Source organism: Abramis brama (genome assembly GCF_963993115.1).
Source record: "Abramis brama genome assembly, chromosome: 23".
NCBI classification, from domain to species: Eukaryota; Metazoa; Chordata; class Actinopteri; order Cypriniformes; family Leuciscidae; genus Abramis; species Abramis brama.
Genome location: NC_139985.1, coordinates 6,506,432 through 6,522,245, shown reverse-complemented (window position 1 = coordinate 6,522,245; position 15,814 = coordinate 6,506,432).

Here is a 15,814-nt window from a genome sequence, read left to right as displayed (position 1 = left end):
TCAAAAAGAAATGTCCAAGACAGAGACGGCTCTAGAGCAAACTCTGAAAGACAGAGAGGCAGGAGAAGAGAACCAAATACGTTCCGGCATGAGTGAGTTTGAAAACACGTCCAGGTTTGGGTTATCATCCGTAGGGATCTTTTCCAGCAGTGTTGCTCTGAATCACTCATTACTGAGCTCCAAAACAAAAGTTATATAGGTGCTGGGAGAAGTAAAGGCTGAAAAAACCCAGACTCACTCTGCTGGAGCTTCTGTCAGCGCCTAAAAAAAAAAAAAAAACTCTAGTAGATGCATCCTGCATGTTTAATGGAAGCTTTCCATAATTTAGTTTATTTTTCGTATATAGGAGATAGGAAGGAAATATATGTATCAGGACGTCTGATAGGTTTATTTATATATTTAACACAACGTATTAGACAAGACTCGACAAACTAAAGGTTAACTGAGAACATTCCCTGTTAGCTGGGATGGTTACAATCTCCAATTACAATCTCAAATGCATCAACCAATCACATGCTCTTTCACTTATTTCGCCTGACAAAAAGGAAGTTAAATTGAATTCACTTGAATGATATCTAAAACTGATATTTGTGATGGCGTCCTCAAATTAGGATTCATAGTGATGATTCAGAAACAGACTGATAGCAGTTTTTGTATTTGCAATGCATGAAGAAACGAACGATCTGATTGTTAAGCCCTGTTGTGTGAGGTTGATTGGCATCACCTCCCAAAGCACGTCTACAGAGAATCTCATGTGAATACATGCATTTGAATTGCAGAAATAAACTTGTTATTCTCAAGCCTAAAATAATCATTTTACCATGCCTTTCTTCCATCCAAAACCAAATAGAGAAGACAACTGGCAAACATTGTGGACATTACATGTAGCCTACATTTGGTGATAACCACCAACCAGCAATATGACTAATGAAGCTTGTCATGACCACTGAATATTACATGAACACATTCATGGAACACAATCTAATCGGCAAAATCAATCTCAATGAATATTTAGTTGCAAGTGGTGAAGTTATTTATTCACAAGGGTACTATACCGTATATTATTCTTAATGCAGAGGCATTAGAAAAACCTAAAATATCTTTGGAGCATTATGTAGATCTGGCACTTGCTTCCATCAGTTTAAATATGGTAAATCCTGCGTCTGTAAGCTTTTGGCTGGCTCTCATTGCTAGATGAAATAAGACATTAGAACTCATCACCGTCTCAGATTAATCAGTATCTAGAAGGGCATTAGCACCTCTCTTAGCGTGTGCTGAAGACAGGAAATCATTGTCTTGGCCAGTCTGCTCAATCTGAGAGTCAGTGGATGGAGTCTCTCGAGGTTACTGAGGGTTGTGTTGGAATAGGAGAATTCATTTATATGTGTGTTTGTGTGGGTGTTGATAACATAGAAATGTGAAATATCACAGGTACTGTAGTTGTTGTCGCTATCATCGGTGCAGTTTAGTTCTGTTCAGTTCAGACCTGTTAGGATCAGTTGGCTTCAACAAATATAAAAAGGAAAGAATTGTTTTGTGATGCTATATAGCAAGTGAACAATACACCAAAGTCTTTGAATTACACTCACTGTTTTCCACTCATACAATCATACAATTCAGTTTGTTATTTTTGTCCTTCCTAAAGAACAGTGAGTGTAGTTATTGGAAAATAAAATTATTTTGGTACTTGAAATAAAGCTGAAATAAAATAGGGATGCACGATATATCGGCCACCATATCCATATCGGCTGAAATAAATATTATTGGTGAAGTACTAAAACTACTAAAACTAAAAAAAAGCTCATTCAAAATATCAGTAATAATAAAACAAACTGCTATAGAATAAGCGTTATTAACCAAGTATTATGGTTGAGCTTACATAGCCTATATAGATAACAATAAAAGAAAGAAAAAATGAAATAAGACTGCTTTAAAACATGGACATAAGCCAAGGGCATACAGCATAACCACCTGGCTCCAGTCACTTGATGGAAAAGTGGTTTTCTGGCTTGAGATTTATGCAATCTGCCCAATATTTAACAACTTAGAAAGGTTAAAAGCATTGGGTTTTCACCCTTTGTAAATGACAGCAGAAGCAACTGCAAACTGATAAACTTCTTCTGACCATTACAAAACTTTCAAACGTCAACACTTCTGGAGTTTTAAAGGTTTTGTTTGCAGCACAAAAACATTGTTTGCACACATCATTTAGCTAATGACATTTGACAAGCAAATGTTCTCTAACTTAAAGGCATTTCATATTTTTAATAGTGTTAGCTAATACCCTTGCATGAGACAAATACCTAATACTTGTATCCAAAAATATCAGAACCACAGAGAAGCATTCCATGTTACTTTATGGTATATCACAGTTCAGACGTGCTATACAGAAATGAAAGAGGTCATGACATGAGAAATCAAATTTGCCTTGATCTTTTGACATAGCCTATACCATTAGACATAACTTTGTACCAATTAAACGTCCTGCAAGTTTCATAGCTTAAAATGCCCTCCTCAGTACTCATTATAAACAAAACATTTAATCAAGCTAAAAAAAAACAGCTCGTTTGAATATGGTGGGTTTCTGTGACATTAAACGAGCAAATATATTTGCAAATGTCTGCCTCCAAAGCAAGACGTCGACAAATAGACCTTATGCGCCAGAGAAACGAGGGCGTCGCCATGTTTAGAATATTGTCTTTTAACTTCCGTTTTTGCGGTCGCTCTGTATATTTCTATGGCATTGCTGTCCATGAGTAATTAGCTTTTGAAGTGGATTTACTTAATGTAAAGTTAACGAAAGTTATCATGAGGGCTGTAATGTTTAAAGCAGACGACTTAACAAATGTCAGTCGACCGGGAAGATTTTAAAACGAGCCGTTCATTAATAAACACAAAATCGCTGTGAAAATATAGACCGCGCTGAAAAGGGGCGGGGCTACATAAGGTATATACATCATAAGCCCCGACCACTGGCGTTCAGGCTGACTCGTTGCTCACGTCAAAAGCAAATTGAACCCATTATAATCACTGACGCTGTCTACACTGGATACAGTTTGCTGACTCCACGTGCTTGAGTGTGCCAACAACAGGACAAATGGTAGAGTAATTGAAGCATATCACACACATCATCAACTCATCCCTCCATACTGGCACTTTCCCTACAGCATTCAAGCAGGCTCGGGTAACTCCACTGCTTAAAAAACCAACACTAAACACATCATCTGTAGAGAATTACAGACCTATCTCTCTCCTACCATTCATTGCGAAAACACTTGAAAGAGCTGTTTTCAACCAAGTAACATCCTTCTTGTCTCTAAACAACCAGCTGGATGTCAACCAATCTGGCTTCAAGAAAGGGCATTCTACTGAGACTGCATTACTGTCGGTCACAGAAGCCCTACGGATCGCAAAAGCTGCTTCCAAATCTTCAGTTCTCATTCTCCTGGATCTGTCTGCTGCCTTCGACACTGTGAATCATCAGATCCTTCGGTCCACCCTCTCATCACTGGGCATCATAGGTACTCCTCTCCACTGGTTCGAGTCCTATCTCACACGTAGGTCCTTCAGGGTCGCATGGAGAGGCGAGGTATCCAGAGCACATCAACTGACCACAGGGGTTCCCCAGGGTTCAGTTCTTGGACCCTTGCTCTTCTCCATCTACACCACATCACTGGAACACATCATACATGCACATGGCTTCTCCTACCACTGCTATGCTGATGACACACAGCTCTTCCTCTCATTTCAACCAGATGATCCCACAGTAGCTGCACGGATCTCAAGCTGTCTGGCGGACATCTCGACATGGATGAAGGAACATCACCTGCAGCTCAACCTGGCAAAGACTGAGCTTCTATGCCTCCCCGCCAATCCGTCTCTACAGCACGACTTCACTATCCAGCTAGATTCATCATCAATCACCCCATCAAGGTCGGTCAGAAATCTTGGAGTAACGTTTGATGACCAGCTGACCTTCACAGATCACATTTCAAAGACAGCTCGATCATGCAGGTTTGCACTGCACAACATCAGGAAGATCAGGCCTTTCCTAACTGAGCATGCAACACAACTTCTCGTCCAGGCCCTGGTCATTTCTAGGCTTGATTACTGCAATGCTCTTCTGGCTGGACTTCCATCATGTGCAACTAAACCTCTGCAAATGATCCAGAACGCTGCAGCTCGTCTCGTCTTCAACGAGCCCAAGAGGGCCCACATCACTCCTCTGTTCATCTCTCTACACTGGCTACCACTCGCTGCTCGCATCAAGTTCAAGGCATTGACACTCACTTACAGATCTATCACAGGCTCAGCTCCCTCCTACTTTCACTCACTCCTACGTGTCTACATCCCTACCAGAAGCCTACGATCGGTCAAAGAGCGACGTCTCGTGGTTCCATCACAGAGAGCCACAAAATCACTCCCCAGAACATTCTCATTCACAGTTCCATGCTGGTGGAATGATTTCCCCACCCTCATCCGGAATGCAGAATCCCTGACAACATTCAAAAGACAGCTGAAAACCCATCTCTTCCGTGAGTACTTAACCTCATAAAAAAATAAAATAAAATAAAAACCCTTCCCCTTCCCTTTAAAACCTCACTTATTGGGCTTATGCTACTCTGAATAATGCCTGAACTTTGTATTTTGAGCACTTCTTGCGTTGTTTTTGCCTCCTCATGATGACTCGCTTAATTTAGTCCTAATTTGTAAGTCGCTTTGGATAAAAGCGTCTGCTAAATGACTAAATGTAAATGTAAATGTAAATGCATATTTGCAATTTACGCGTCCTTTTTAAACAGCCCATTTGCTCATTTCTTTGGATACTTCAGAAGGATAACCAGCATCATGGAACAAGTGGATGGTTTATTTTTAATGTCGTCATGCATCGTGTCAGAGGATTATATGTTTGTTCGGAGAATTTGATGGCAGGAGGCACAGTGTAATGGAGAGTTCACAAAGAAACTTTTGTTGACAGATGAAGCAGTCAGCTGTATCTGATTCTGACAGCAGTTGCATCACAAACTGGTAAATTATTACATAATGCTTTGTCTGTAAATGACGGTTTTATATGGATAATGCTTATAAAACACTCACGTGCAATAGTGAGTGGGAGTTGATACTGTTTCTTATGCAATGACAGCCAATCATAACAGTGGCCGTTTACTGACAAGCCTTAAAGGAGCCGCGCCTTAAAAAAAGGATCATTTCTGTCAGAGAGTCAAAAGGAAGGTTGAAAATAATCGTTTTTCCACATACTGTATATGACTTATTTTCTTCCACAGAACAAAATTTTAAAACTCCATATGGAATTACAATGAACAGAACAGGGGATAAGAAAAAATAGATGCAACTGCTCCATAAAAATATCTTAAAATTATTCAATAAAGCTTGTACACTATATAATCACAAGTTATTTTTTTGTTTGAACTATTTACTTAATAAACACACCTAAATCAAATCCAAAAATGCTTTTTCTTCCAAAAAGGTTCATACAGATCTAAACAACCCCCTCCCAAGCTACACAATCTCATAAAAACACATTACGCATGTGATTATGTGTAGAGTGATGTTTACTGTGTGCTCCAATCATCCTGAAATAAGTCAGTGTTGTTCCCTCACTCAAACAGACCATGCTGTTTTTAAGCCCTTATAACCAATGTTCTCTCTCGACCCCACTGACAGCCTATGACTGCTGGGAAAACAGCAGCGCTACTCTTGCCTATGTGATGGGTTTGCTGCAATATCACACCAACAAGTTCGCTCTTCACATTCACATCCATATTTAATATGGGGAGCTGGCTGCACTACCACCTGTCAAGTACCCCTCACACACGCACACACACATACACCTGACCCCTGTGGGTTTGCAAAGGGAGATAAGGGCTCTTGTGGGCATCAAACTGAAGCTGGAAGAGTTGCATGGGTACTATTGGTTCTGGATCAGTCAAGAATTATATTATATAAACCTGTGCTTCTCACGAGCACAAATACTTCTATGCATAAGTTCAATAATGACGTCAATGCTTTTTGATAATATACTCTATTTCTAATAACGTAGGTAAAAAAAAAACTGTTCCCCTTCAAAAGCACAATCTCACATAGTTTATCTTTTAGCTCCGAAATTCAATTACATATCAGATGCTAGAGAGAAAATGTTTTGATTGAAGAGGTCTCTTATGAGCAGTGGAGGAAAGAGAGAGAATATAAACTCTACGAGTTTTAGTTTACCAATATTTTGCTGCATTGTGTCTTTTGCACACTTAATGCAACACACTGAACCTCATCCCTGCTAACAGGGAACATTCTCAGAACATTCTGGCAAGATTCTCTCAACATTATGAACAAATTTTCTTATTCATTCAAAGTTAGCTGGTCTTTAATAATGTTCTCAAAAGATCAGCACAAAAAAGTTATTTATACAGTACATCTTTCATAGATGCTTTAGTTATACTTTTTGTCTAATTTTTTTAAACGTCACTACTTGTTTGAGACCATTCAGAGAACATTACAAAAGTAACATTTGCATAATGTTTGCAAAATGTTTGCAAAATGATAAAATGGACAGTTCCCTTAATGTTTTCTCTAACGTTCACATAACCAAGAAGAAAACATTTTTAAAACACTTAAAAAACTGGATGTTTTGTATGGAGCCCCGCACATCACATGCAGGGAAAAATAAGTTTATTGTGGCCACAAATTAACAATTAGTAACATATACGTCAGCACCTTTTACTAATTCGTTACCTCATTTTAAGTAAATTGTGCGCACGATACAATAATTCACTCTCTTGTTTTACTAAACTTTGGCCACATTGTAATAATTCATTCCCTTGTTTTGTTATTCCCAAATGAGTTCAGCGTAGGCCACGATTCAACTAAGGGTACGTTTGCATGATGTACTATTCATTTTTGAAACAGTCTGCACTTTATTTGAAGAATAAAATGAGAGAATAAACAGGCACATGAGGCATCATTAGCTAGCCTCATCATACTCATCATTAAGTGTTTAAGCTGCCATTGGTGATGCATGGTACCATCAGCTTTCAAATTATCTTGCTGCTGATTTATATAAAATTGTTAATTATTCAAGCTCGAACATGGTTGTTAAATCTAAAGATAATCCAACACATTTTGCATTTGAATGCCTGAAGCTGTCTAACATCGACGGGTAGTAACTTCAGAGACACAGCACTTTGTAAATCAATGGTTATTGACTAGCATGTTGGAAGATCACTGCAGGGTCTCTTTTCAACGAGGCTCTGTAAAACTGTATAGTCATTCCTACTATGCAGCACATTTTCATGTTCTGATAATACATGTCGTAATTGTGACGTCTGTTCTGGGTTTGAATTTAGTTTGAATTGTGATCTTGTTTGATTTGTGTTTGGCACGTCTCAATCAGCTTCCTAGTTCAGTAGTCGGAGCACTGATCAGGGAGTCGGCCATTTTAAGGGCTGTCTCAATCGCAAAATCCTTCCAGTGCACTGAAACGTTCGCTCCTTCAAAAGTCACAATTCACACAATTCACCGTAAAAAAACAAGGTAGTATTGATGCATACTATGTTCCCTTAGTGGACGTTCCGAAACGCGAAACATAGGTCTATATCACATGAGCCAACTACAAACCATTAATAATATTTCAGCAAAAACATACAGGTAACATAATCTAGCTAACATTTATAATTTATTTATGGCTAAAATGTTGCACGTATATGTAACAAGTATTTATTTTAATGTACTATAAAAATAATGTCAGAAATCAGTTCTGCGGTTCAAAATACCAACAATGAGGACGTTGTCATGTCACCGGAAATAGTCTTCAGTGTCCTAATGTGTAGTGAGTCAGTGTCCACACTATCCTAACCAGTGCCTGAATTTGTGTACACGATACCAGAGATGATAACAGTATCGTTAAAAACTTGCACTTTGAAACCCGTTTTCAAATGTTCGCATTTTCAAGCCCCCAAAATGCCATTGCCGTGTACATGAACGGCCAAAACGCATAAAAAGTTTTCAGTTTTTAGTTGAAAGCGGTATCGTCTAAATGACCATTAGTTCATCAGTTGCCATGGTTTTTGATTTGCCCTCATGTGTCACACCTGTGTCTAGTTAATGATCTCGCTTTGTCCCTGGTGTGTGCCTGTGTATTTATAGTGTCCCTGTGTTTGTTCCTTTCTTTTTCAAATCTCATTTAAAAATAGTGGTTGTTCTGTTTATCGCATTTTTGTTTCCTGTTATCCTGAGGAGTGTTACTTTGAGTTTGTTTTCATTAAAAGAACTGCTTGCGAATAGATTCAGCCATTTTTGCTTCAACCCCTTGCTGACAGTAATATACTGGATAAAATATTTAAAGATTAAATTAGTATCTTTTATATTTTATCACAATATAACAAATTTAGAGTCAGCGTAAAAAAGAAGTTTTGATAGACTTTTCTTCCCTATACTGTGACATATCCGAATGAAACCGCTTTGATTGGAGAATTGATTGGATGGTTGTGGTTTGCTATTGATGTGATGTCATGTGAGTGACAGGTTGCCCCTCCCTCACACCAGTAAACACATCATCAGAGAAGAGAAGAGAAGAGAAGAGAAGAGAAGAGAAGAGAAGAGAAGAGAAGAGATGAGAAGAGAAGAGATGATGCTGCAAGTTATTTTGATTTACGATTATAAGGGCGCATGAATAAAAAAAGAAAAATGCAGATTAATCATTTATGAAAATACTGCAATATTCCATTAAAAATGTCTATTTTGGTGTTTTGTTTCGTTCCTCTCTCTAATCAAGATATTTTAAATAAAACCAATATTTCTCAGGGCTATTGTTTTTATTGCTAATCATTTTATAAGTGTCCTCAAAATCACTATCCATCTTTTTTTTTCTTTTCAGTATCCCTTTAACAAAAGACCTTGATGACCTCATCATCCAGGAAGTGACATCACTTTGGAGGGAAAACAACAGCACAAACATACTGTATGTAAGTATGAGCAATGGATTTAAAGCAATATATGGTGTTTTGTTTTATTAATTGATTTGTCTCACTCAAATAAGGTATCTAAATGTCAAAAGACATTTTAGAAAATAGAAATTAACTTAGTTGACAGACCATTACTGATTAACTTTAGCTCTTTTTTCTGTTAGGTTCCATGCTGTTGATAATAATGTTTTGTTACCATTGTGTAAAATTCCCTGAGCTCTACTAAAACATATTTGTGTGGTTTATTTAACAGTTTTACGATCTCTTTATGAGCTTTTTGAAGTGTCAAAGTGGTAGTTGCATAGATTGGCAATGGAGGCACAGACAATTTTTAAGACAATCCGAGTCATTCATGTAGTTGATTTTGAAAAAATATGCATATTTGCACACCACTAGCAGGATCTCAGATAATCTACTTCCTGAAAGCGAGCAGTTTACCATTCCTTCGGCAAACTGCAAAAACGAATGCAGACAGCAGGAAAATGTCATGGTGTTCTGATTAGCCGTATGTCATGCAAACAAAAGTGCTGCTTTCTCATATGCCATCCTGTGCTTTGACATTACCTTCCCCTTCTATTCGTTTAACAGTAATGCCAAGAGGATAAAGTACTGTCAGTGCGAGTATGAGTCTTGTTGTTCCGCTAGTTACTCTGGTCGCTCATTAGAAGTCTGAGTCATGCATATAATGATATATTCTGAAAAATCACTCGCATTCATATCGCAGCCTTGAACCCAAATCCCTGTAGGTTTGTTGAACAATAACTTGGAAATGTAGCTCATAATCTCTCTACGTCTTGCTGACATGAGGAAAATTATGTTATATAATGTGTTAACAAAGCGAAATACTAAAATGTGCAAGACACAAAGTGGGGAATTCATCAAGAATGAATGATGCTGATGATAGCGTTGTTAATTGTTCGTGCTGTCAGCGTTATTTTAGCAAATGATTCACTAAAGGTATTATGCAAATTATGTAGTGGCGCAAACACCCCAGCAATTTAATTTGCAGGGCAGTTTTGAGTGCTAGTTTGTAGGATGCAGTCGACTCAGGAAACATTTAAGGCAAGTTTTGACGTGTTTTTCTTTAATAGTCTTTTAACATTGATAATAAATGAAACTCCAAACAGCAACTGAATTGAATTTGCAGAATGCTATCCTTTGATTTTTGTGAGTGATGGTAATTGGCCTTTTTTAAATTGTGAACTCATTAAATCAACACTATTAATTGCCTAACGGAGAGCATATTTGTAAGCCATTCCCTTTAACACTTATTCTCTTCATATCAGCATTGTTATGAAACTAATTATCAGAGGAAATTGTTGTAGAAGTGTTGAGTTTTGGCCTGAATTCAGGGTTCACCTCAGGGCAGATCCTACAGGTTTTCCTCTGCCAAGTTTAAAATAGAAGCAAAAAATTTTAAAAGCAGTGCTAAAGTTATCAGTAATTGTAAATGATAATCTTTTAGAAACTGCAGCTATGTGTGTGTGTTTATGGAATATTTAAAAGGTCAGTCGAAGACTGCAATGTTTTTTTGTTTTTTTTGGAAAAGGATGTTTCAAAATCCAGATTTCATCACTGAAAATAAACTGATGTGAGTTGAAAATATATCTTGGCTGTCACACTGTCTCTAACTGTCATATCAGATTAAGACACCAGATCTCATCTGAGCTTGAATATTCCTTCGCCCTTCTGAAAATCCCCTCTAGTGTCTGTCACCCTCCCCGTATATAAACCCTTGAAATGTGACTAACTGTCTTCAGTCCTCTTGCTTTGGTTGAAGTCATTACAAAATGCCCTTGGTCGCCCCCCTCTGATTTATTTGGTTTGTTATGCTGCCAGTTCAGAGCCTGGCTTGTGGGAATGTGGCACTTACTAAAAGGAATCCTCTATAAACAAAGTCAGTCTATGAAAATGCATTTTGGGTAGTACTTTTAGTAAGGAAAGCTTCTATTAAAATGTATTGTTGTTGCTATGATCTACTGTGTTTACACTGGCATTTTTTAAAAGAATGAATAATTCATCGTAAAATCTGTACATGAAGGCTTTTGCTATCTGTTATATCAAAGGACAGAGGTACAGGTAAAAAAAAAATAATATATATATATATATATATATATATATATATATACAGTATATATATATTTTTATATCTACTTTTTACATTATATTTAAATTACATATCCAAGGAATGCAGTTTTTTTCATTGGAAAAATTATAATTTTATTCATAACATTTTTAAATTTAATTAAATTTATTTTTGCAAGTAACTTTTTATATTATTCTTTGTGTTTTATACATTTTATATTTCATTATACAAAGATTTTTTAAAGGTTATCCATTAGATGGATGTTTACATTTTTACATCAGACATAATAAAGATATGTCTTATGTTATATTTTACAATATGTTGCTTATTCCAAAAAACCTGATAATTCAATAATTATAGTTTATTGTTCAGTATTTTTTAATAGAATAATTGCACACCAAGGTTAATTGTTGACTACTATATTTGAAGTCATATATTTTGTTGTATTTTGCAGCAGCTTGTCATAGAGATATTGAAAACTCAGTGATCATGCTGTGCCACTGAAGAGATGCACCTCCAGCAGACGTCAACACTCATGTGTGTGCTACCTGTGTAATCCGCATAATCGGATAGAACGAGCCCAGAGGCACTCAAAGTGCCAACACAGTATGTAGATTCATACAACACAATGACACAAACACATGCCATACAGGGCCACACAGCAGAATACATTGTCTTCATCACATCTGACCCAGTTTCACACAAGGTTCATGAGCATTATGTATGAAACACTTCTTATTCACATTTTATGATGAACTGAAGCCATACTCCTGCTGCGACTGATAGGAATCGGAATTTATGCAGAATGGAGGGTGTTGTTGTCGAAATCCATGAGGCAGTCATGGACTCATAAGAAATCCAGTGTGACATTCACATGGAGAGCTGCTGTAACCCATCATGTCTTCTAGATAGACACCATCATGCTGTATTTTTCTCTTTCTTTTCTGTCTCTATATATTTGATTGCACACCTCCCAGAACTGGAATTATGCGGTAATTTCGAGGTTGTAGCATTGTTACAGTTTTACACATGGTCAGTGAAATTGTACTGTATGTCTAAGAAGGAATCTGATCATGTATCAGTGTGCAGTTATTTTCATAGAAACCAATAACCAGATAAGACACAAAGATGATGTAACCAGTTAAATTTGAAATGCACAGCTGTTGCTGTTTACAAATTATTTTCTGTGGTAATTGAAAATATTACACAACTGCTGTATTGGACCTGAAAGGGTTAAACTCCTTTCTTGATCTACTAGCTTAGGACAAATGGTGCAACAAATTAAACCAAACTTGTAGTTTTTGACCTCCAAGAGTGAACTTTACATTGGAATTTAAGAGACACTCTCAGGATATATATATGTATATATCTCATGTATATGTGTATAATGTGTATATATATATATATTGTACTGCCCATATATATATATATATATATATATAGTGCTTTATACAATACTGATTTTTTGTTTCAAAGCAGCTTCACTTTAATAAACAGAAAAATAACACTTCATGTTGTAAAAAGATCAGTTATTATGCAAATTCAGTATAATGTAAAGAAGCTCTACTGAAGATAATAGTGTCATTACTCAGCTCAATTTAGTTCAATGTAGTTTAAACTGAGTTAAATTACTGTTAATGTTGCAACGTTCATCAATTATGAAACAAGTTCAGTTCAGCTACATACTACCACTATTTGAAGGTACTAATATGGACCTTTTAGGGGTAAATACAGTATAAATTAGTCCCTTTAACAGCAGTGCCATAGTGAGAAGCTGTTGTACACATAAAGGTAAAGTGTCTTGTCTGGTTTCTTGTTTAGAAACTTTTGTAAAAGTGAAGATTTCACTGTCAGCAACATGATGCTTCTATTGATGGAACAAATGTATTGCTGCCACCACCTTTCCCAATTACACAGAATAACATCAGAAATTTCTCTCCATTTGAAATATGGCCCAAAATTTGAGGCTTGTAAAGCCATTAGCCTGCAGTGCAGACAGCCATTTTATACTTAGCTACAGCTATCCACACCCATACAGAGACAGAGTGCTTGTTTAAATCGATGATGGAGTCTTCTCACCCGTCAAAGAACTATTAAAAATGAAATGGTGATCATTACTTTTGAGCTATATGGTCTGCTTCTCAGAGCTGAATGTTCAATCCAATATTGAGTTTCACACTGTGGCGAAGCCGTCTAATGCTGGAAACTTCAGCTGGCTCTGAGACGGAAAGTTTGTGATGTAAAAGTTTTTACTCGATGAGTGATCTGGAGAGGAGCCGAGTGAAAGCGAACAAGGGCTAGAGGAAGACAGAGTGAAGTTAGACAAAAAAGGTCACTAAAACAACAGTGGCACCTGGAAGCTAACAGCTAAATGTGTAACTCAGACCGCCCACAGTATAATTACAAACACTGTAAACACCAAAATAACCCAACGAAGTGCTTACTCTTGACACTGTGCCTTGACCCCACTCACCACAGCAAGAGCCCAAAGCACTTTAGAGGAAGTTTTGTTGTTGTTCTGGTGTTTACTTCTGAGAAAACAATTTCTGCACAAATTGCGATATTCGATATTTCTGACACTTTCATTTATGTTAGATTTGCATTTCCAGAAGGAAACAGCAGTGGAACAAATGTAGCCTATAGTGTTGAGTAAGCTTAGCTTTTGGCGTACATTTTTGGTGTAAATGAAATGCTGCATCATAGCTGTGAAACTTAGAATGTGTACCTATGTGTAGTGTAGCTTATACATAGCATAGTATACACTCTCAATCAGCTCCCTTGTTCAGTAGTACGAGCACTGATCAGGGAGTCGGCCATTTTAAGCACCGTCTCAATTTCAAAATCCTTGCAGTGCACTGAAACGTTCGCTCCCTAAAAAGTCCCACAATGCACCATAAAAACCAAGTGCTCACAATGTTTCCTTAACTGAAGTTCTGAAGCACAAAACACAAGTTGCAAAAGCCAACTCAATACACACCATGACATGAGATAGATGTTTAAAAATACAAACTGTTATTTAATTATATTTCAGCATAAAAATGCATTGCTAGACAGGTATTGAACATAATCTAGCTAAAATTTATAATTAGGCATAATTTACAAATGAAATGTTAATGATATACTGATTAATAACCTAGGGAGCTGATTGAGACGCACCCAACTGATAAGAAATCTGGCTTTTTTGGATCATGCTAACCAGCTAAACCTTGACCTTTGGTATCATCTATATTGTGTAGCTGCCCATGTGGCGTTATCAAGATGGCCGCCGAGTGAACTGACTTACCTGAAAGAGATTCAGTTCGTGACCAGTTCAGTCAAATCCTGCCACATTTTGAGTTTAAACTGATAGTCCACATATGATATCCATGATAGACTGAGATCCAGGAAATCTATGTATGCGACACAGTGTCCTTCCTCTCTTGATGATCGGAGTGTTTGCTTGTAATTGGATTTTGGATGGAAGCTGTCCTCTAGGCATGAGAAATGTAGGTCGAGCATAAAAGTCTCACCCTGTTGAGGAGAGGTGAGCTAATGGAGCGATTCTGGGTGCTGACAGGATTTGAACCGGTTCTGTTTACACCTTCTCTCTGGCTTGACTGTGTTGAGAATGCAAAGCTAATAAGAGACAAGATTATAAAACCCCTCTGACCATTACTACTTACATAAACATATCTCAAACACTTCTACACAGTTCTACAGTTGCATTAGAATGACATTGTTATACCCAGAGGAAGATTTTTATTACTCACAGGCTCACAGCTCGGCAGACTTAATGGAGTTCTCAGTTACGCATCATTTAAGTATCAAATTTGTCTCAGATGATTCTCCTAAAATCCCTTTAGATGAAATAAAATAGATAATATTGTTAACATAAAGTAATCATATTGAACATAGCTCATATAATTTGATCATTTGAAGAGAAATGACTGATTTCTGACTTTTGATGGCAGTCTTTTGTGTGTGTGTGTGTGTGTGTGTGTGCAAAATCTCACTTATGTCTAGGATAAAATATCTTTTTTAAATTAAAATATATATAACAGAAAAATATTGACTTTGATTTGGTGGACAAAAGTCAGAAAAAAGCTTTATCATTTATAATTTTTCTAAGATATAATAATAATAAAAGATCATGCCAAAAATACTTAAATTGTGTATGAGTAAACAAATAAATAAATGAAGGAATATGATTAAAATTGCATTTGTGCAGTTTTAATGGCTTTCATTTAATTTTCCTACAGTTTAGAGGCGAATATGATAGCAATGATATTTTAGTATTATTGATATTTCAGTTAATGTTGATATTTTGAAATATTTTTTCTCATACTTTAATTTTATTTAAAGCTTTAGTAAGTTTGAGTGTTTTTGTCATTTTTTATCATTTTTAATACTGTATGTCTGTATAATTTGTATTCATTATAATTTATTAGTTTTAGTTTATTATACTTTGAGTAATTTTACTCCAAAATGAGAAATGTTGCCTAGGCAACTAGCTGAAATAAAATAAGTGTATTTTCTTATGTTTATTTTGTTTCAAGTAACAAAATGTAATGAAACGTCATGTATGGTTTCAGTTAACGACAATAACCCCAAGTTGAAAGCATGCAAAAATGTTGTTTACTGCATTAGATCTCTCGATGATTTCCAGAAATAGCAGTTGACGTACGATTCATAACAACATCTATTTAGAGAACTACAAAATCTGTCTGGTTTCATGTTCAGGGACAATAGAAAATTCCAAATGTTCCATATGTGA